Consider the following 24,241-nt stretch of genomic DNA (forward strand, 5'->3'; position numbering starts at 1 on the left):
TATTACATTTATTCATTATGCTTGTCATATTGCCATGCAATTTATTCATTTCTTGTCTTTATTTATTTATGTGTTTTGAAGGCAGGGACTTGGGTCTGCTGTGTTCACAGCTACACCCCCAGCGCCTAGAACAGAGTCTGACACACATAGCAAATGCTTAATAAACATTTGTTGAATAAATGTATACATTAGTGTAGCTCTGTCTTGGGGCAAATTAGAATTGCCAATTAGGAAAGGCAGTTGACAGGAAAGGAATAGATAAGAATCTGGTGTAACCAGCAATAAAGACAGAAGCATCCACATGAAGTCAGATCAAGGAAACGGGCCTTCGGAGAGAAGACGCAGAAAATTAATGACCTAGATTCATGCTATACCTTTCCTAGCTAGATGAGTAAATACATTCTCTACCTATTCTGCAGACAAGTGTTAGCATACCCATTCAGTGGATGAGGAAACTAATTACTAGCAATAGTGAGTCTAGTACCTACTATCTCATATGGTCCTACTAAATGATTGAAACTCAGCCCTGGCTCAGGGTCCATAGCCTAAAAGAAAGCAGGCTCATTCTCCAAACCAGCTGCCACTGGGGTAATTGTTCATTTTCTTCTACCTACAACTTTCTGTCCCTCCTCTGGAGCTGCTCTCTTACTGTGTGGCTCTCACAAGCGCCTTTCACCTCTGGGAGGGCACTTTTCAAAATAAGACCACCGTGCTGCTGAAAGCCAGAGAAAGGCCAAACAGTCAGGTCCAGGCAATGTTCCCTTCCATTTATATGCCCTGACACTCATATTGAAGGGATGCCTAGGTGGCAACGGAATCAATTCTCTGTCCCTAAATCAGCTGGAAATGGTTTTTTCCTCTCCTGCTGAATAATTTGGAAGTGATTTTGAAAATGCAATGCAAAGAGAGTTGTCTTTTTTTCTCCTAGCCATGAAAATACACACTGCTTTCCAGAGCCTGATTAATGTTAAATATGACCTTTTGCAAAGTTTCTTGGCAGGTTAATTTATGATACTTCCAGATTCTAATGTACCAGGCAGTGGCTGTTTATGTGTTTGATGAAGTATTCTTTGTCCGGAGTTGATATGTTTTACCAGATCTTCTGTAGCTCACTCCCCCTTTCTCCCTCTTGCTCTTTCATCTCTCTTTTACTCTAACTTTGTGTTTGGGTATTTAATCAATCTTACTAGGGAGAAAACATGAATATATTTATGAATTCTCGGTCCCTAAGTTGTCATGCATGCTGTATTAGCTTATTACTGTATCTCCAAGGTAATTCTTCCCTCTCATCTCCCTACACCTGTGCTTTTGAATTCAGGGAGATCTCAACTCAACCAAAATTACTTTTAATGTATGGTTTGCTACAAGAGCTGCTTTGAGGGTCTCTGTCTTGAACAGGTGTATCTTCTCCTTTGCCTTTGTTCTTCCCCGTCTCAGAAAGAGAAATCTAGCGAGCTAGACTTGAGCCCCAAGAGGTTGTTGCAGCCCACGAATATAACTAAGCTTAATGAGCATGTAGATACATTCATGGAGGAAAGGCCAACAAATGTGCATGAGGGATAGAGGGTGCTCAGGAGACACCTGGCCCTCACAAGGTATGTCGTGGAAGTCAACCACTGCTTACACGGCAGTTTCAGGATATCAAAGATTTCCGCCTTCCTTCTGTAGAGCCTCGACCAGTGCTTGGCACACAGCAGGGGTTTGGTTTTTGTTGAAAGAAAGAAAGAAGTGAGACAGCAAAGAAGAAAAGGAGGCAAGAAGACCATACTCTAATACAGTGACCCTCAAATTCTTTATTAGAGGCGCAGGGACAAGAGTTTGAGCCCAAAAGGCCATTGTTCCACTTTGATAATAGAGGCTGAGGTTGTGGCCAGTACCTCCTGGACTGTCACTACCTGAGAAGCTGTTACAGGTACTGGGACCACCTTTCCCCAGACCTACAGCCCCCTTTATGCTATCAAACCAGGCATGTGCACTTGGGCTGGCATTTTTTAATGCATTGTGGATGGCTTTACTACAACAGTGAGGACGGGAAGGAGCTGAGAACCAGAGCAGAGCAAAAGGATTGTTGAGCTGCATCACAGGCCCAACTGAAGCAAGAGGACACAGACCGTGTGGAGCCAGACAGGAGAGCTGTGTGGTTTCTCCAGAAATATTCTGCTGCCTGGAGAAAAAGCAAGAGAAATGGCATGGTTGAGCTTGTCCAAGGTCAGGAGTCAGCCAGGCGAGTGCAGCACAGGCTCAAGAGGACAAGGAGTGGGTGAAGCCAGAATGACACAGGGTCCAGGCTGCTGGGACAGCAGAGAGAAAGCAGGGGCTTGTAATCTCTGTTATCATTTGGTCCAAGAGTTTTATATTTGAGAATGTATAAATCATTGATGGGATAGTTTATTTTCTAGCTATTTTGGCCTCAATTATATACATCCCAACTTTCTTTGTCCCCCTGAGGAGAAAATGGAATTGAGCTGGGCAGGTTCTATTTGCACCACACACTTCTGGGGGCTGCTTATGCAGCCTGACAGCTCCATTCCAGGACTCTAGAGTGGATGAACCTCACTTGTGAGAAAAAGACCCAGATGTCACCTCTCTACTGTGAGTTGAAGGGCAAAGGGAAAGCTGCATAGCCTCCCTACCCATGTCTTCTGTCAGCCTGCTATAGTGCTGAAATTTCCCTATTATTCACTGCTCAGGTTTACCGAACAGAAATACTAGTAAAGCACAAATTTTATCTGAAGGGAGTCATGCAACTGAGGTGGCAGAAAAACTTGAGAATCAGACCAAGCTGGGTTCAGATCCCAGCTCTCTATATAGCAGTGTGATGCTTGGCAAATTACTTAGAATCCCGAAGACTCTGTATCCTTATTTATAAAAATATGAATTCTATCAACCTTGCATTGTTATAATGAGGGACTGACACACAGAGAACAACTAACACAGAGACTGACACATTGCGGCAGGGGGAGGGGGGACTCAAGAAATGTTCATTCTTTTTAGCTTTATTGCTATAAAGGTAGAGTAGGAAAAGTACTGGACAAGACTAAGGGCAATGAGTTCTAGTCCCTGCCCTTCCATTAATGAGCTATGTAACTTTTTTTTTTTTTTTGAGAGAGAGAAAGAGAGCGTGCACTCACGTGAACTGGCAGGGGGCAGGGGGCAGAGGGAGAGAAAGAATCTCAGCAGGCTCCACAGCCAGCACGAGGCCCAACGCAGGGCTTGATCCCTCAACCCTGAGATCATGATCTGAGCAAAAATCAAGAGTCAGATGCTGAACCGACTGAGCCACCCAGGCACCCCAAACTAGGTCACTTTACTTCTCTGGGTTTCAGTTTCCAAAGGGACTTGAACTAGAATCATCCATCCAACAAATGTTATCGAGCTTTTGATATGTACCAGATGCTATTCATCTGCTTGCATGATCAATAAATTAATAAATATGTATGTGAAATAGTGGTAAGTAATAAGCAGATAATTAAAATACAGTCTTATGATGGAGAGGTACTGGGAGGCCACTTTAGATTGAGTACTCAGGGAAGACCCATGTGAGGAGGTAATTTCTATACTGAGGCCTCCAATGACAAGAAGCCAGCCATAGAAAGGGGAGATGTTGTACAGGCAGAGAAACAGAAAATGCAAAGGCTTCCCCAAAGAAGCAAAGCTCAGATGGCTTCTAAAGTTCCTTCTAGGTCCAACAGTCATTATCTTATGTTCTTTATGACTTTTGTGTATGTCACTGGGATACATCAAGTGACAGTTCTTTGATGGGCTGATAACTGTCATTAAGAGGTAAAGAGTGATCTAGTTAGACTAGTTCTGCTGGGGCCCAATTGAGCAATGGGAAAACTAGAACAAAGACCAGAAAGAAAAAAAGTATGGCCAAAAAAGCAAAGAAATAATTGGGTGGTGGGCTAAAAATGGGATTGTAGAGACTGGGGCCAGCTTCCTCCCAAAGCAGCCATCAGATCCTTATCATAAGACCTGGAGAAACAATGATAGAAGCTGATGGTTTGTACAGCTGGATGCTCTTGGGAAGTCCCTTTGCTAAAGCTGAAGAAAGGTGGAACCAAGTCAGAAAGAAGCTTTTTGGATAAACAAAGAACTAAAGAAGTAAATTTTCTGGGAAAGTTCTGGTGTCAGATGACAGAATAGAGATAGTCATTCATTCACCTCCTCAATTACTCATTTAACAAATATTTATTGAAGGCTCACTCTTCTAGGCCTGTTCTAGTTGCTGGGGTTACATCCTTGAACAACATTCCAGTGGAGGAGAGAGAGGTGTACTGAGAGGCCAAGGTCTTTAACCTATACAAATTTAGACCCTTTATTTGCTCTACATACTGAGTGACCAATCTGTGCCTGGTGCTGGGTTAGTTGCCGGGCTCAATGCTTACCGTTTCTGGGCATGCAAACACATAATAACATACATTTATAGAGAGTTTTATGGCTCTCAAGTTTTAAGGCTCTCACTAAGTTCCTTTTGTCCTCACACCACCCGACGGGTTCACAAAGGTAAAGGGGCCTGCTCAGGCTCACTTCTCTGTAAGTCTGTGCTCTGACCCGAATCATCTGCTAGTCTAGTGGTCTTACAGTTATTTCCCTTTCTTACTTAGTACACAAGATGCTGTCGTATTGTTGAACTACTCTACATGAACTCTCCCTGACTTTATATTGGAAGCAAGGACAGTGAAGAGGCAGGAGCTGAGAGAATCCATTCCGTTCGTGTGTGGCGGCAGCTATTTCTAGTTAACCAAGGCAGCATCCAGCGTCGGCGGTGACTGCAGGGCAATCTACGGCGCCAGTGCCCCAGGGCAGCAACAGTGGTGTCTTTGCTGCCTCAGTTTTGTCGCATGGAATATTCTCCCAGGTGTGTAATGTATAATCCAGGTATCCCAGGCCTCCTGAAGTTATACTGAACTACCCAATGTTCCTCTTAATAAATTCTCTCTCTGCTTAAATTAACTGGATTTGACCTCTGTTGCCTAAAACTTAGAACTATGACTGCTACACTTACAAAGTCCATTGTCACCATTTACCTACAAGATAGGCTAGTCTTTCTACAACAAAAAAAAAAAATCCTTAGTGGCTCAAAACAACAATGCTTTCTATCTTCATCATACCTCTTTTGCATCAGGTTGGCTGGATTTTCCCAAGAGAAATTTAAAAGTATTTTGAACTGAATGAAAATACACTAATTTATTATCAAAATTTGTGGGATGTAGCAAAAGCAGGGTTGAGAAGGAAATTTGTAACACTGACTGTATATATTAGAAAAGAAGATAGACCTGGGGCACCTGGCTGGCTCAATCACTGGAGCATGGGACTTTTGATCTTGGGGTCATGAGTTTGAGCACCATGTTCAGTATAGAGATTAATTAAAAAAAAATAAAATCTTAAAAAAAAAGGACCTAAAATCAATTACCAAGTTTCCACCTTAGGAAATTAAAGAAAACAGGTAACATAAACCTAAAGAAGCAGAATAAGAGAAATAATAAAATTAAAGCAGAAATCAATGAAACTGAAAACAGGAAACCAATAGAGAAAAATCAACAAAACCAAAAGCTGGTTCCTTCAAAAGATTAATAATATTGATAAACCTCTAGTCAGGCTAACCAAGAAAAAGAGAAAGAAGACACAAATTACTAACATCAGAAATGAAACAGGGGTTACTCTAATAATCCCATGGACATCAAACCATAATAAAGGAATATTATGAACAACTCTATTTCACACAAATTTGATAACTTATATAAATTGGGCCAATTCCTGCAAAGATATAAACTACAAAAGCTCATACAAGGAAAACTAGGTAATATGGATAGTCCTATTATATCAAAGCAACTGAATAATTAATAACCTTCAAAAAAGAAAGCACCAAATGCAGATGGTTTCACTGGTGAATTTTACCAAATATTTCATAGAGAAATACCAATTCTCTATAATCTCTTCCAGAAAAGAAAAGCAGAGGAAACATTTCCTAACTCATTCTGTAAGATCGGCATTGCCCTAACACTAAAGCCAAACAGAAACATTCTAAGAGGGGCACCTGGCTGGCTCGTCAGTAGAGCATGCGACTCTTGATCTTGGGATTATGATTTCAAGCCCCACATTGGGTATAGAGATTACTTAAAAATAAAAAAGTTTTAAAAAATTCCAAGAAAGGAAAACTACAGACAAATATTCCTCATTAACATAGAGGCAAAAATACTCTACAAAATATTAGAAAATCAAATCCAATAATGTATAAAAAGAATTATACACCATGGTCAAATGGGATTTATTCTAGATATGTAAGCCTGGTTCATCATTCAAGAACCAATTAATATTATCAACTAATGTAAGCATCAAAAAGCTAAAGAAGAAAAATTCTATGATCCTATCAACATATGAAAAAAAAGCATTTGCAAAATCCAACACCCATTCAGAATAGAAACCTTGGGCAAGCTAAGAATAGAGGACAACTTTCTTAACTTGAAGAGAACATCTACAAGCCCCTCCAAGCTAATATTACAGTGAGAAACTAGATGCTTTCCCATTAGGAATAGGAAAAGATGTTTCCTCTCACCAATATCATAAAAGTCCTAGCTAATGAAGGACATCAAATTTATATAGATAGGAGAGGAAGAAATAAAACTGTCTTTGTTTGCAGATGACCTGATGGTCTATGATGTCTAAAATCCCAAAGAATTGACCCCCCCAACCCCCCCCCCAAAAAAAAAACCCACTCTGGAACTAATAAACAACTATAGCAAGGTTTCAGGATACCAGGTTAATATACAGAAGTTGTTTTTCTATATCCCAGCAATGCACAATTGGACTTTCTATGAGATTAAAAACACAGTATCACCCACATAAGCACCAAAATAATCTGAAATACTTAGGTATATAAATCTAACAAAATAAGTATAGAACCTATATCAGGAAAACTATATAATTCTGATGATGTAAATCAAAAATCTAAATGAATGGTAAAATATTCTAATTTCCTGGATAGAAAGACCCAATATTGTTAAAATGTCAATTTTTCCCAACTTGATCATAGATTTGACACAATCCTAATCAAAATCCCAGCAAGTTATTTTGTGGATATCAACAAAGTGATTATCAACAAAATGATTCCAAAGTTTATACCAGAAGGAAAGACATAAAATAGCCAACACAATACTAAAGAAAAACAATGTCAAAAGACTGACATTACCTGACTTCAAGGTTACTCTAAAGGTACAGTAACTAAGACAGCTTGGTACTGCAGAAAAAATAAACAGATCAATGGAATATAAGAGTCCAGAAATAGACCCACACAAATATAGACCCCTGGTCTTTGACAAAGGAACAAAGGAAATTCAATGAAGAAACAATAGTCTTTTCAACAAATGGTACTGGAACAATTAGACATCCTTATGCAAAAATTTAATCTAGATACAGACTTTCTACTTTTCACAACAATTAATTCAAAGTGGATAATAAAACATAAACATAAAAGGCAAAACTATAAAACTTTTAGAAGATAACATAGAAGAAAATCTAGATGACCTTGGATTTGGAGATGAGTTTTCACATACAACACCAAAAGGGCAATACATGAAAGGAAAAAATTGATAAGCTGGACTCTATCAAAATTAAGAACTTCTAATCTGCAAAAGACATTGTTAAGAGATGAAAGGACAAGCCACAGACAGGGAGAATATATTTGCAGAACACCATCTGATAGAGGCCTTATATCCCAAATAGAAAAAGAGCTCCTAAAACTCAACAACAAGAAAATAAATCTTTCACAAACGTTTTCACAGAACTAGAACAAATAATCCTAAAATTTGTATGCAATCACAAAAGACCCCAAATAGCCAAAATAATCTTAAAAAAGAAAAACAAAGCTGGAGGTATCACAATTCCAGATTTCAAATAACATTACAAAGTTGTAATAATCAAAACAGTATGGTACTGGCACAAAAACAGACACACCATTCACAAAAATAAACTCAAAATGAATGAAAGACCTGAGTAATGTACAGAATTGTTGAATCACTATACTGTACACCTAAAGCTAATATAACACTGTATATTAACTATACCAGAATTAAAGTAACTTAATTTAAAAAATGAAAGAAAGGAAGATCTAAACAGACATCTCACCAAAGAAGATACACAGATGACAAACAAGTATATGAATAGATGTTGAACATCATATGTCACTAGGGAATACAAGTTAAAACAACAATGAGAAGCTGCTACATACCTATTAGAATCGCTACCATGTAGAAGAAACCTGACAACACCACATGCTGGAGAGGATGCAGAGCAACAAGAACTCACATTCATTGTTGGTGGAAATGTAAAATGGTACAGGCACTTTGAGTGACAGTTTGGCAGTTTCTTACAAAGCTAAACATAGTTTTACCATACTATCTAGCAAGTGTACCCCTATGTATTTACCCAATTGAAATGAAAACTTACATCCACACAAAACCTGCACAAGAATGATTACGGCAGCCTTATTTACAATTTCCAAAAACTGAAAGCAATCAAGATGTCCTTTAATAGGTAAATGGAAGTGTGTCTGGCTGGCTCAATCGGAAGAGTGTGTGACTCTTGATCTTGGAGTCATGAGTTCAAGACCCATGTTGGGTGTAGAGAATACTTAAATAAAAAAAATTTTTTTAAAAAGTGAATGGATAAGCAATCAGCACTCCATATAATGGAATATTATCCAGTGATAAAAGTAAGTGAGCTCTAATGCCATGAAAAAACAAAGAAGAAACTAAAATGCATACTGCTAATTGAAAAGAAGCTACTCCAAAAAGGCTAAATACTGTAAGGATCCCAATGATATGACATTCTGGACAAAGAAAAACCACAGAGACGTTAAAAATACCAATGATCAAAAAAAAAAAAAAAAATATATATATATATATATATGTATATCAATGATCACCAAGAGCTCAGGGCAAAGGGGAAAAATAAATAGTTGAAGCACAGGATTTTTAGGGCAGTGGAACTATTCCGTATGACAGTGTAGTGATGGACATATGACATGCATTTGTCAAAGCCCATTAATCTGTACAACACAGAGAGTGAATCTAATATAAACTGTGGACTTTAGTTAATAATAATATACCAGTATTGATTCATTAATCAAATACACCACACTACAGCATGATGCTAATAACAGAGGGAAATCTGAGAGGGGAGATATATGGAACTCTCTGAACTATCTTCCCAATTCTGTAAATCTAAAACTGTGTTAAAAAATAAAGCCAATTGATTTTCTTTAAAATACCAAAACAACAATGGTTTCTTGTTCGCACTTCACGTCCATAGCAGTTTGGCTATCTTTTCCTCACTGGGGACAGCCTGTTTGATGAAGCCTCCCTGTCTTTAATATCACCAGGCACCATGGCAGAAATAAAATAGAAAATCATGCAATGGCTCTTAAAGCTTTCTCCCCAGGAGTGCATCACTTCCGCTCATATTTTACTGTGAGCAAGTCGTATAGCCACAGCTACCTTCAAGCAGGTGGATAATGAACTCTTACCATGTACGCAAAAGAAGGAAAATCAGAATACCAGTCATTAGTCCTAAAGACTACCATTGCTTTCTTCCTAGTTCCTTCCCTCTGGCCCGACATCATCACAAGGACACAGGGGCAAGACACTAGTGTACAAGGAACTTCAGGGCCAATGTAAGAAAACAGTGGCTGCTCTGAGACAGAAGTTCTGCAAGCCCATTAATCCCTACTTGCTCACCTGAAGCCCTACCCGCTTAATTGCTTCTTCACTCTGAAATCCCTCCTGAAAAACCTAGTCTTTTATGAAGATCTCCCTTGGCTTCATCCTCTCAGGATCAATTTACACAAGGGAGTCTAAAGAGAGACAGAAGCAAGACTGAGAAAACTGTATGTTTCCAAAAGCTGTTGTAGGTAAGAAAATCGAAGACCTCAGGACCAGATTTCATTCCACTGAGTATGGCTCTGCAAACTGCCTGACCTGTCTCTTTTGCTGTCACAAAAGTGGATGGCAGGCTACAAAAGGACACATTAGTGGTAAAAAATTGTGAACTTTTGTTCTGCTCATGGTGGCCAAGAATGCCTCAAGTATTCTAAAGCTGAGATAAGTGGACGAAAAAGTATGATTATGGACTACTTGATGAACATGTGACAAAAATTAGACTCTAACCAGGAGTGCCTGCCTGGCTGCCCCAGTCGGTAGACCATGCAACTCTTGATCTTGAGTTCATAAGTTCAAGCCCCATGCTGGGCATAGAGCCTACTTTAAAAAAAAAAAAAATTGACTCTAAGCAGCTTAAATAAAAAAAGAATGAGCTGGTTTGTATGACCAGGAAGTTCAAAGGGCAGGGCTTATCTCAGAAATGTCTAGATTCAGGGACTGATTTAAACAATGTCATCAAATCCTCTCTCCCCCTTCCCTACCCATGCCCAACCCCCAAACTCCACCCTGGTTGACTGCTTTTCTGTGTTGATTTCATTCTCAGGTAACCTCCCCCATTTGCTACAAAACTGGCCACTTGCACCTCTAAACTTAGTGAGTTGAATCTATCCCAGACTGTTAGTTCTTGCGGGAAAAGAGACAGAGACAGAAAGAATACTTCTGTCACTGGTTCCAGCAAAGTACAGAAGGATGCTGATTGATCTAGCCTATGTCATATGACCATCTTTGGACCTATCTCCATGGATACTATATTCTGATCTCACTGGCTCCAATGGAATAGGAATAGGCTTCTTGTTAGAAAAGGGATTTCTGTTTCCATAGGAGAGAAGAAGGGAAGAAACTAACACTATCACTATAAGAGCCTATGGAAATGGGGAGAGAAGCTCACGCAAACACACAGATTCAGACAGCTCTTCCATCCCCAAACTACCCATCTTGAATATGTGTTATGACTCCAGGATTCTCTAAGGCTGAAAATGATAGAATCATTCCTCCAGAGCTGCAGCCCTGCTCCCATCCTCCATGAAGATGGGACTTGCTGTGCAGCTTCTCCTTGGTTGAACACATTTGTGATATCCATATGAACCCCATCCCTCACCAAGAGCCATGAGCATCTTGAAGAAAACACTAGTCTGTGTTTTTCTTTGCATTCCATCACATGGCCCGGAAACAGTCATTCAACCAGTGTTGAATAGACTCCTGGGTCTATGGATCCACAGATACACAGAATAAGGAGTTTCTGAGAAAGTAGAAGACATGTCTCTGACTCTAGGATCTTTTTACTTTGTCAAGGACACTTAGAATGCCTTTTAAAATAACAGAACAGATTTACAAATAAAAGCAGCAACAAGTATAAATTAACTCCATTATGATCTGAATTCGATAGTGATCAGAGGATGCCAAGTAACCACACAAAGAAAGTCAGGTTTCCACAGTTACAGAGTTCACTTAGAGACAGCTTTTGCTTCTTGTCATTTGTACTCAAATCTTAATCACTATCAGTAATGTGATCCTCAAGTGAGAGGGACACATGGTGGATGCAGAGAGAAGCTTGGATTGGAAGGGCCTATGGCGCTTTGATTAATACAGAGGAACAAGCCATAGGACTCTAATTCCTGCCCAGGTCTAGAAAAGTCTACGGCTGCCTCCCTTCCCTGGCCACCAGCGCCCCAGTCATCTCAACCATCTTCCATCTGGGAATAAGGAATTTTTCCATTTGCAGAGAGTAAAAGTCCCTCCACTCCTTCCTCCTCTGACATATGCAGACTGCACATTAGCATGGTAATGTCTCTTGCCATTAGTGAGCAACGTGCTGAATAATTAGGCTATGAAAATCTAACGGCAGGGATTTTTGTTTTATTAGCAATTTTCCATCCTATTGTGTTAATTTCATCTCATGTCAGTCGGCTTTCTAAGTAAACAATGATCACAGGCAGACATCATTTCCCAGCACATTGTGCTGCCGTGGGTGACTTAACAGACCAGAAAATGGCTTAAGCTGCCTTTTGTCTTGCAGTCTTCGTCTTCTGTTGATGTCACAATATCTGTAGTCCCTGCTTTCTTATGGCCCTGGAATATTCATTTCCTTTTTGTCTGTGTGTGTCTGCCTCTGCCTATCTGTTCTCAGTCTATCTCCATGTCCAGGCTTGTGGGTCTTCTTCCTCCTCCTCTTTCTGCCATTTCCTCTCCACACCTCTGCGCGCCTACCTAGAATGATAGTGCACTTGTCCAGACCCTTACTCTATTCAAAGAATTTTCACATCCATCTTGCATTCTCTCCCCTTCCCTTTCATTTTCTCCACACATCTTTCATTTCTTTCACTTTCCTCCCAAATTCATCTGCTTTTCTTCCCACTTGGCTATCTTCTCATCATTCCTTCTCCCTCCCCCTCCTTCCACTCCTCATCCTACCTAGCGCCTGAAGTGCTCTCAGCCTCTCCCCCTCCCCAACGCATTCTCTCCTTCCTGCTCGCTGCGATTCCTGGCTGACAGATGATTAATATTTGGCCCAACCATGTTGGAAAGTTTAATGCTTTTTCTGAGATATCCCCACAGTCATCAAACATCTGCAAATTTCTCCCAAAGCTAAGAAAAAGTTCTATTAGTTAGGATGTCATTGCTGTCCAAGTTACAAAAGCAGCTGCCAAGTCCCCAAAAAAGATGGTGGAAAAGATACTGGCAGCATTTACTTGGGTGACCATGTGGGACAGATCTGGTGGGGAAGGGGTCATGCATATCAGCAGTGCTTCTTCCATTCTTCTCCTTTCTCTCTGCCTCCAGGAGAATATAAATCTAGATTCCTCCAAGGCAGGATAGTGCTTACTGGTACTACTCAAATATCCAGGCCAAATAACTAGAACAATGAGGTAATATCTACTTAAAAATATATATGGCCAAATGCCAATAACTCAAGTGCTTGATCTATGCATCCATACAAGACCAATCACCTGGCAGGGTGCCATCTGGGGCAGCAGTTTGAGACAAGCCAAAGTAATCCATAGTTTCCATAATTAATCCACAAAATGCAACACAGTTACTCTCCCTGGTAAGGAGCACCAATACTATCCCTTTTATTTTACCCACCCCTGACTCCTCATCATTCAGTCACATTTCTCTACCCCTTCTCTATAATGCCTGTAATGCCTATAATCTCTATAATGACTTCTTTAAAAATCAACTGGCTTAACAAATGAGACTTTAGCCCTACAAAGGCTGGCATGACTCTTGTGCAAAACAGATTCAGGAAAGGTACAAGGAGCTTTTGAAAAGCACCATGACCCAAAAAGATTTGGTATTTTTTGTGAATCTATCATGTCCCCAGAACCATACAGTGGAAAGTACAAACAAAATGAAAAATAACGTCTGTGATTTCAAGAAAATGTTGATTAGACAACAGAATAAGAATCAATGACTGTTAGATCATGTGAAATAAGCCACATATATAATGGTACTTCAAAAGAGAAATAGGGAATGTGGTTTCAGGAAGTCAATAATGATTTAAGTCACATTTTAAACATTCTGGAATGGAGAAACAAAACAATCAAAGCACCAAGGTAGAATACACCCATGTATACTGCAATAGAGGTGACATCACAGATCAGAATTCCACAAATGGGGTTAAGAAAATTGACAGAAAAAAAAAAAGCACAAAGGTAGAAATGTACATGGTGTGGAATCACAGAAAAGGCAGCCTTGCTGATGTGAACAGTAATCACTACTGGGCAGAAGGAGGCTGGTAGGTGCTCCCAACTGCTATCCTGGCACAACCACCCAGCATCATCCCAGGACATCATCCCAGGATGAGACCACTAAGACCATTATGTTTATTTCACCATGGACCAATCTTAGAATCAGAAATGGGCTCTCCAACCTTCACTCCTGCCACCTCTTCTTTCAGCTCTCACCACCTATCCATATCAATATCCTGCATCAAGCACACAAACAGCCCGTGCGCTGACTGCTGCACTAGCTAAAATCACCAGCCACAGACTTCTCCCTGCATTCAGCGCATCAGCATTCAGCACCATGGCCAGCGCCTGAGGCAGCAGAACGGGCAGCCAGGAAAATGTAATCATTCTCTCCGTAGTTAGCCATGGGGCCCCTGATTCTTTCTCTCGTCTTTGATGCTTTTTCCCTAGGGTCCACTCAGGACCACTGTATCTGGGTGACCATAAAGACTGACTGTGTTATGCTAACATATTCACAGATTAGCCAGTAGAGGAAGAGAAGGGAAAGCACTCCATCCCTCCACTACATATATACACAGCTCCCTCCCCTCTCTAAGAAGCTGATTGTGTTTGACAACTGCAAATTCCTTCCCACCCTCTGCCATTTGGTGACTGAGAGAGCAGGGCCTGAAGCTGAGCTGTCTGGACTAAGTTCCCCCACAGAGTGGCTGTGTAACCTGGGGCAAGTTACATAACCTCGCTGAACTTCAGATCCCTCATCTGCAAAATGGAGATGATAATAGTATCAACCTCACTGGATCAGTGAGAATTAAAAATAGGATGTCTACACACCACTTCGCACAGTGCTAGGAACACAGAAAGTACTCCATAAATGGTTTTGTTATTACTGTTACTCTCCTCACCATCATCTGGCTACACTGTTGGCTGAGCATATTCCCAGCTCAGGGCCTTTTCCTTGGCTATCTCCTAGCTTAGAAGCTTTCTCCCCAAATATCCACATGGCTTACTTCTTCATTTCCTTCAGGTGATCAATGAGATCTTCCCTGGCCACACTCTATAAAATAATACCTCTCTCTCTGCTATGCCCTACCCCCACTCTTGTTTTCTCTTTCTAAAATATATCACATTCTGACGTACTACATAGTATTTTTATGTTTTTATTTTCTCTTTCCCCTTTTAGAATATAGGCTCCATAAGGACATGGATTTTATTTACTTCTATATCCCTAGAGCCATTAATCAGTACCTGGCATGTCACTGGTGCTCAAAACTACTTGTCAAATACATTATTATTATCAAGATGATTATTCAGAAATGGCAGCCCATTTCTGATTCTATTTTATACAGAAACAAACGGAGACATTAAAAGAATGTGGCCCACCTATAAAATATAAATCACTAGACATCCAGAGAAAAATGAATTAAGAACCTTTCAATCCATTTCACTAGGACAGCACATAAGCTGATGTAGTGTTCACATACAGCCTGAGAGGAAGGTCCCCATAGCTCCAGAAGAATCCTTGGGTAACAGTTTTCATCTTCTGCACTCCCACCCAGAAACCAGCCTGGGGATCTGGGGAGACTGCTGAAGGCTGGCAAAGCTCTAAGGCTTCCCTACCCTGGGAGGCACACTTAAGAATCCTGCCTCCAAGGGTGCCTGGGTAGCTCAGTGAGTTAAGCATCTGACTCTTGGTTTTGGCTCAGGTCATGATCCCAGAATTGTAAGATTGAGCCCCACATCAGGCTCCATGCACTGGGTGTGGAGCCTGCTTAAGATATTCTCTCTCTGGGTCTCCTGGGTGGCTCAGATGGTTGAGCGTCTGCCTTCAGCTCAGGTCATGATCTCCAGGTCCTGGGATTGAGCCCCACGTCAGGCTCCTTGCTCAGCGGGGAGTCTGCTTCTCCCTCTGCCTCTACCTCTCCCCCAGCTTGTACTCTCTGTCTGTCTCTCAAATGAATAAATAAAATCTTTAAAAAAAAAATTTTTTTTTCTCTCTCCCTCTGCCCCCTCCCCCCCCCCACCCCAAGCTCCTGCATGCTCGCTCTCTTTCAAAAAAAAAAAAAAAGAACCCTGCCTCCCATGGGCCTGCCTGGCTCTTCAGGTCCTGATATGGGACCTGGCTAACCTGGCTAAACCTAGACAAGGCTCAGCACGGAGAAGGCTGTGCCTCCAGAGTTCCAATATATCAAGGTTTATCTCAGCCTCTTCTACAGTAAACAGTGTCTCCATGAACCATTCTGCCCATGAACCTTGTTGCTGCCCTCCTGCCCTCTAGGAAAGGATAGTGGATGTGAGACCCATGTTCCTCCCTCAGCCAGGTTATCAACATGAAGGGCATAGAGTACGGATCATTCTGAATCTTTTACAAAGGATTTGCTTCTGAAATGGCCAGAATCCTCAATCTAACCTTTCTATGTAAGTTCTTGTCTCAGAGCCAAGCTGAGAGAGAAATGCGCAATCTCCTCAAAAGGAGAAAAGCCTGATCTCAGATGAGGTCACATGAAAACTCCTGCACCCTGACTGTCCTAGTGAAAAAGGGCCTCACTGGTGACAGAAAATCCAAATGTGGGCTGCTAAAGCCAACCTGAGCAGTCGGTTTTTCCAAACACTGAGTCTGGGGATGAGAGAAGTTACATCAGAACAGGACAAGTTAGGAAACAGATGAGTGATAGGAAGCCCTGGCTCTGCTATGGGAAAGCCTTTAAAACCAGGCTCAATCCAGTAAAAGTGAGTCCTGTGAGGAACAGAGGACAGAGTCACAACCCAGGTCCCTATTCCCAATGCCAGGCAGAAAGGAGCACCTTCCACTAATGAAGAAGTCAGAGGAGAATCATCACGGTCCAAAAGTCATGAGCTCCACATCACACAAAAGAATGGCACGCTGTGATTTGTATAGCACCAATTGAAGAGTTTGTTCAATCAGAATCTGGGGATGGGCCCAGGAATGTGCATTTCAACATCCTGCCCAGATGATTCTCACGCACACTGAGTTTTGAAAGCATTGCCATAAATTGTTCTGTTGATGCAGAACAATTCAAATCACTCCAGCAAACCTTTTGTGAAGTCTTCCATGCTCTGGACACTGTGATACAGCTGACCTTCTTGGCATATGCAGTTCTGGGGGGTGAGGATGACTTGTATGGCCTCCTATACATACAATGGTAGGGAATAGGCCCAGGGGAATGATGGATGCATCAGCTGAGAAGCTTCATGGATTCGGGCAAAAGAAGAGAGAAACCGTTGCTTAGTCCAGCAGAGCTGCTTCCAGAGTTAGAAACTGGTAAGGTATCAGGCCTTGGGTTTTGCCCCACACTGGAGCTCATCCTCAGTGCAATGTGGGGGCAGCAGGCGGGAAAAGGGAAAATCCAGGTCACCCTGGGAAATTGGTGCTGACCCACTCCCATGTCTCACCACATTGCATCACTTTCATATTTATCTCTTTCTTCCTTTCTACTCAACTGTTTACAGAATCACAGACACTCACGTGTAGAAAGAATTTTAGGCCCCACCCAATACAGTCCTGTCCTTCATTTCTCTGTTGTCTTCTTCTCCCCTACTAAATGTGAGGTCTGCCCAGATTCATCCAAAAGAGGCATGCACCCATCTGCATTACTTAGCACCTGAAAGGTTGTTGATCCATATCAACAGTGAGAACCTGATATAGCCAAAGTCTGGATACCTAAATGGCTAGCAGAGCTGCCTCTACTTCCCCAGGAAGTACTACAAAGACTATGTGGAAGTCCAGCTTCCCCCTGAGAATAATGGAAGCATGTTGTATTCCCTCACACTATTTTGATGTCCTTCGATCATGCTTTCAAACTTTGCTACCCGAAAAGCACTAATACTAGAAATAGAGTCATTTACCATTTCAGCTCATCACCTCTAACTACCCTCAGGAACCATGGGTGTCAGAGAAAGTCACTGCTCCTATGCTTGTTGAGGGAGAGGCATGGAAAGGGAGTGGTCAAAGATCAAAGCCTAACGTTCTCTTCAGCCTTGGCCTTCATCACTGTAGATATGCCTGACATCCAAGTCATGTGCTCTTCCTTTCATCAGAGCACCCATTCATCAAGAGCAGGGCCATGTCTGTTTAGGTGCATCAATCATGTCTGTTTAGGTCATAGTTGGATCCTTTGCAAATACTCAATGAAGGGTGCCTGGGTGGCTCAGTCGGTTAAGTGTCTGCCTTCGGCTTGGGTCATGATCCAAGAGTCCCAGGACTGAATCCCGCATCGGGCTCTCCACTCGGCGGGAAGTCTGCTTCTCCCTCTGACCCTCCCCCATCTTGTGCTTTCTCTCTCTCGCTCTCGCTCTCACTCTCGCTCTCTGATAAATAAATTTTTAAAATCTTTAAAAAAAAAACCACAAATACTCAATGAAGACAATATACAAGAACTAAGCTGCAGAACTTGGCAGTCAGGCTTGACAAAGAGTGTAGAAGACATAGCTTAGACCAATTTCCCACCTGCACCATGGAAGAAAGACTGGGTCACCACAGTTGCTTCAACTACTCTCACAGACATCAACCAGCACAGTCAGCAATTTAGCAACCACCATGAATAAGAACCATTTATCGAGCACACTAAGCAGTCCTGGTGACACAGGGTCTCTCAAAAGAGGCTTAAATTCAAGATCCTATTGAGTTAAGGAATTTCAATGAAAGAGCAATGGTTTGGACTAGAAACCTAATTTGGCCATTAACATGCTGTGATCTCTTTGGCCTCTCTGTCTGAATCTGAAAAATGAGAAGACTTGGCAGTGAGTATAAATGAAATCACGTCTTCACTACTATTAGAACTCTCTGGAGAGAGTATGGTATGTATGCAAGGTTGTGTTACCAAAGACATACTCAGGTGCTTTCTAAAGTTTAGAGCTAGTATTAATGGGTAATAGTTAACTATTTCGTATCTTCAAAACTATGTCAAGCAGAATATCATGGCATTGAAGGAATGGCCTGTTCGTATCTTTATTTGGATTTTCAGCATTTGTATTGGCTTCCTGATGACAGGAGACATTACTAAGTCAGTTGGTCCGAAGGATATGGACTGACTTCCCTGTCTGGTAATGCTCACTTGCTCCTCTCTCTCTCTCTCTCCCCCCTCCCCCCTTCCCCCCCTCCCCTCTTCCTCTACTCTGCCCTTCTCTGTCAAGGCGATACCAGCAACCTTCCGCAGTTGTAGCCCCAACAGCCACAGCAGCAAGTAACAGCAGCCGCAACAGCAGAAAAGGCAGCAGTGAGCAGAGCATCAGAAGCTTTCCCTTCTCTTCACTCCAGGAGTGAGAGACACAATGCCAGCTGATGCGGAGGGGGCTGGCTGCTGTAGAACCTCAGCCCTCCTCCAGGAGCCTGGCACTGGGAATAGGAGTTGCCGTGAATACACACACCAACAGGGCAACGTCCAGCTGGCACAGAGATTAGCACCCTCAGCACTGGTGGGAGGAGCTGGGAAGGAGGAGGCCCGAGCCAGCTTCTGGCTAGAGCTGAGATGCCACCATGACAAGAGTGGGGGACCGCAAAGCCATAAGGTAGCACCATGGAGCTGGACCCAGTCTCTAACAAGGAAATCCATCTGTCCTTGAGACTCGCGGAGGGGGAATCCTTTCCTGAAGGTCACATGGTGATGGAAAGGAAAAGCCAAACTTTTCCAAAGGACTTGGGCTCTGCTTCAGAGAACTGAAAACAGAGACAGCCAGGAAATAAACACAAGACACCAAAAGTAAACAGATTCTCTCAGCCCTCTAGGTCTTGCCAATCTGAGCAGTGCTTCTGGACAGAGCACCAATATTATGTATCTCATAATACATAACACTTGGATAATGCATTAGATTTGAAAAAGCCTTCTAGAAAAGGCTTTAAGTATTGGTAGCTTTGCCCAAGATTGTAGACCCCACTTCCCACCAAACCATCACCTATTGGTGCAAGCCCCAACATCTCTTTAGACCTGGCTATTCCTCCATAACTTTCCCCAACATCACATCCCTGAAGCCTTGGGCTCCAGAAGAGGGATCCCAGCCACTCCCATAACTCAAACCTGACCAAGATGCTCTCTGCCCTTTCCCAGCAGGCACTGCTAAAACATCTGAGAAGCAAGCACCTAGAGCAAGGTACAGCAAGGAGAACTGTGAGAGTGTCTGATAAACAAGCAGGGGGACTGAGGCAGGCAGGGGTTAATAGTGACCCCTGGAACCACACAGCCTGGGTTCAAGAACTAGCTCCATTCTTACCAGCTAGGTACTTGTGGATGCATTATCTAACCGCTGTACCTTAACTTCTCCTTCCAGAAAACAAAGATGCTAACAGCAGCACTGATGCCCCAGTAAGGTTGAGCCACTCAGATGAGAGTGCAAGGCAGTGCCTAGCAGGTGCCTGGCCCCTAGCGACTGTGGAGCAACAAATAGTTCTATAATGGGGGAAGGGGTCGTTTCCACAGGACAGGAGGAGGTCCACGGTCAAGGAGGAAGAGGTTTTGAACTACAGAAGGTATAGGGAACAACCATTCTTCCTATATACTTAGCAAATTTCCTAAAAAGAAATATGCTTGTGGGCACACACCCCCACTGATTTGGGGTTCCCATTCTTTTACTGAAATGCCCCTTCTCCCTCTGGTCACCTCTTTTAAAGTCCTTGAGTCCTAGGCCAGAGGGGGCCCCAATGTTCCCATAATCCCTGGGCTCCTTGGTGAAATCAGGCTCTAAGCAAAGCAGGCAGGAGAGGCAGGGGGGATTCTCCTTTCCCTCACTCCTCCTTCCCCGCCCTCCAACTCTGAGCAGCGCAGGCATCTTCCCCCCCTCAGGTCCCTGACACCTGTTGGGGTGAGTGCCAAGTTTTCTCCCGCGCCTGCCCCTCCCTCCATCCTGGGATCCCCCTCCCGAGCAGTCCCTGCACCTGTATTTGTTAATCAAGCCGCAGAGGACGCAGTAATTGCCCAGCAGAAAACACGGGTGCAGATGTTAGGGAGCGCTGGGGCAAAAGCACTAAATGAGATTCTTGTTTTCCAAACAGAGCCCGAGATTTAATTACAGCCTTTCCAAGTGCTTATTAAAAACCCTTATTTTTTTCCTTATTGTTTTCCTGCATGGTGCATATTGAATCAGCCACCACTGTTGTCTTGTTTTTGGAGCGTTCATAAAAAGAACCGATGTGGAAAATTGCAAACACAGATTGTACCCAAACAATATCTTCTCCCTTTGCTTTTCTTTCTGGTCTTTCTTCCTGCTGAATAACAACATCGGGGGTTGTATTCAGCGCACATCCGGGCTCTTTCCCAACAGCCAAAGGGGTCCTTTTGACACGCAGGACCACCCCTCCACCTGCCTGAGAAAAGAGTGTGGGGGCGACTGAGCTTCGCTCTGAGGCCAGTGGGAGCAGGAACACACAGCCTGCAGGAAAGGCAAGGGGACAGGTGAGTGGGAGACCTGGAATTACAGACCATCAGAGCCAAGAGGGCCCTCAGCAGGTGTGGTCATTATGTCCCCTGACAGCTCTGGTCCCTGCAGGTAAAGTGATGGGGCCAAGACAAGGCCAGACCTCCTGCCCAGCTGGCCTGGAGAACTGATATACACTGATATACACAGCCACCCTTGCTGCGGGAGGGGCCCACACCCAGAAAGACCCATGGGTTCTTCTTTTTAGCCCATAAATTTCCACATCAGAAAAGGGGATTGGTCTCCTGAATGTTCCACTTGAGACTGTGCCTTCTCAAGTGGAACATTCCATCTTGATGACCAGCTGTGCTCTCCATAAGTCACATCACTGCTCCGAGGGGACCAGGGAAGATATGGTGCCACCCAAGTGCTCAAAATTTTATTTGCCCACCTACCTCTGAATGATGCTGCCTCAAAAAGCTGTTTCCCAGACCTTTCTCAGACCATTTCCATGGGGCAAAGTCCTAAGGATGCACCGGGAGAAAGAGACTGGAGCTCTCTGGGTATCCCCAGGTCTCCACCAGATCTACCCTACTACCCTCTCCTACTTTCCCCACTCACTGTCACCACCACTGCCTCTTGGATCTGGAGCCCAGCTTCTGAAAGAGAGGTATCTTCTCACTCCATGGCACCTTCTCTCCCCACTGCTCTACTAACAGGAATGGGGGTAGGGGGTGCACTTAGTACCAATTCAGAGGAGCAATACAGGCATGGCGGATATTTCTCAGTGAACAATGTGTAAGATTCTGTCCCTTCCTTCTGTCCCCTGTTTCTGGTACTCCACCACCAGCAGCCAGCCTCCCACCCTCCATTCTGGTCATGATCCCAAGTTGCCATGTCAGGAAAACAAGGAAGAGTAAGGAAATGGAGCCTGTTCCTCTGTCCCTGCTCCATGTCAGAACCCCACTGAACTCAGACTCTGCCCAGGTCCCTCCCAGCAGAGGAGGGGACCGTCTGTGCTTAGATAATGGGGCTCAGGCCTCAGCCATGTGACTCCAGAGGAGAACTCTTGATTTCCTCCTAAAGTTCCTCCTGAACTCCTCCGTCCTCCAGGTCCTATTTTTCAGCCTCACCTGAGGACAGGAGCTGGGGCAGAAGGGACCCAGGGAAGAGAAAGCAATTGGCAGATTCCTTCACCACAGAGAGTGGAGGCCACAACAGAACTCAAGGCTCATCCGCACCCACGGCAGGCAGGGCACCTCAGCCTTTGGAGCTACGGGGCACACAGGAGCCTGGGTGAAGTGTAGCAAGACCAACAACTTTGGAAATCTGGTGTTTCTGCTGAAACTCCCCAGGGCTAATATCCCCAGCCGAATCATGGAACTCTGGAACAAAAAGACTATGCCAGATGCTCCAATTGAGTCTCAATTTCCATTTCTCCCTTCTATCTCCAGGGGTTGCAAAGCTAAAAACTCCACCTCCCAGTCTTGTAGCTCAGCTCAGGTTCTGCCGCTTTGATGCATTTCTGCCAGATTTGGAGATTTGCCCACAGGGACCCTGTCTCTGCAAAGCTCAGACAAGCAGGGCCAGGCAGATGCAACTGCTGGTGGTGGCTGGACCCCAGGACCCACAGTCAAATCATCATCTTCAAGGGTGTGGGGCAGCTGTGACAGTGACAGCTGACGCAGTCACCATGGCAGGAGCTTCCTGACCCTGGCCTTGACTCCATTCTTCTAGCTCTTACAGTGATTTTGTAAAATTCTAATTCTCTGTATAAAATTCCTTTCTGCTTGAGGGGCGCCTGGGTGGCTGTCGGGGAAATGTCTACCTCAGCTCAGGTCATGATCCCAGGGTCCTGGGACTGAGCCCAGCATTGAGCCTGCTTCTGCCCCTCCCCCCTGCTCATTTTTTCTCTCCCTCTCTGTCTTAAATAAATAAAATCTTTAAAAAAAATTCCTTTCTGGGGCGCCTGGGTGGCTCAGTTGGCTAAGTGTCTGCCTTCGGCTCAGGTCATGATCCCAGAGTCCCGGGATCAAGTCCCACATCGGGCTCCCTGCTCAGCAGGGAGTCTGCTTCTGACCTACCCCTTCTTGTGCTCTCTCTCTCAAATAAATAAATAAAATATATTTTTTAAAAAATTCCTTTCTGCTTGAAATACCTACAATGGTTTCTGTTTCCTGCCTCAAATGCTGACTGACACAGAGTCTCTAGAGGTCTTTGTATCCATTTTGCAGATGAAGCTCAGAAAAGTGAAGTGACTTCTCCAAGGTCCCACAGCACCTTAGCGACAGAGCAGGGACAGGATTCAACCTTCTGCTCTAATCCAGAGTTCATGTCAGTGGCAGGTGAAGAGAAAAATGGCTCTCTCCTTCAAACTCCCTTTCCTTGCTCCCCCAGGCCCTGCCCCCGCAGGCCCCCGTTCGTGGTGCGTGTGTGCACGTGCGGGCGTATGTAAATCCCCAAGCACGGCCGTATGTGTGCTGGCACACATTAACGCAGGACATGCCAGTACTGAGGTGCTTTGTCCTTGCAGCCACCAAAGGCCCAAGTGGCTCAGCGGCAACCTTTGTGCTGCAGCTCTATTAAAGTTCTTTCGGGGAACAAGCTTTCATTTCATGGACAATTCAGAATCTCCGTTCAGAGGAAATTGATGTTTTGCCAGGCATTTTCCCACTTGAGGGATGGTCAGAACTTACTGTAAGAGCAGATAAAGACAATGTAAGTCAGCAGCTTAGAACAACAAATAAAAAAGCTGAACCAATGAAAAAAGTCTCTGAAGGTGATGCAGCTAAAAAATGTGTCTTCCTCAGGAAGCTGTTAACAGCCTGTCACCTGGGGCCCACGGGAGAGATCCACCAGCCAAAGTCAAACTCAGACGGGGTTCACACAGACTGATCCCAGGAGCTCTAGGGTAAGCTTCCAGCTAGACTCCACTTGGACTTTAGAAAGTTGTGGCCAAGACTTTGGCTGGAGCAGAGCTTCCTTCCAAGAATGGAAACTCATCCATCCTAGGGAGATGACAATGCCCATTGGAACAGCAAACAGGGGAAGGGTGTGTGGAGAAGGAGGGGGAATGGGAGGAGATCCCACCAGGGAGCAGTCCATTATTACTCTCTCCCTCCTCCAGTTCTCCTTTTCTAAGATGTGCTATATTAGAAGAATCAACCTGACCTGCTTCAAGAAGATTCCCCAGCTCTACCAGCCCCTGAGCCTAGGGCAGTCCATCTCTCAACCCAAAGGATGCCCTCC

Source organism: Phoca vitulina, unplaced genomic scaffold, assembly GCF_004348235.1.
Source record: "Phoca vitulina isolate PV1807 unplaced genomic scaffold, GSC_HSeal_1.0 scaffold4, whole genome shotgun sequence".
Classification (NCBI taxonomy): domain Eukaryota; kingdom Metazoa; phylum Chordata; class Mammalia; order Carnivora; family Phocidae; genus Phoca; species Phoca vitulina.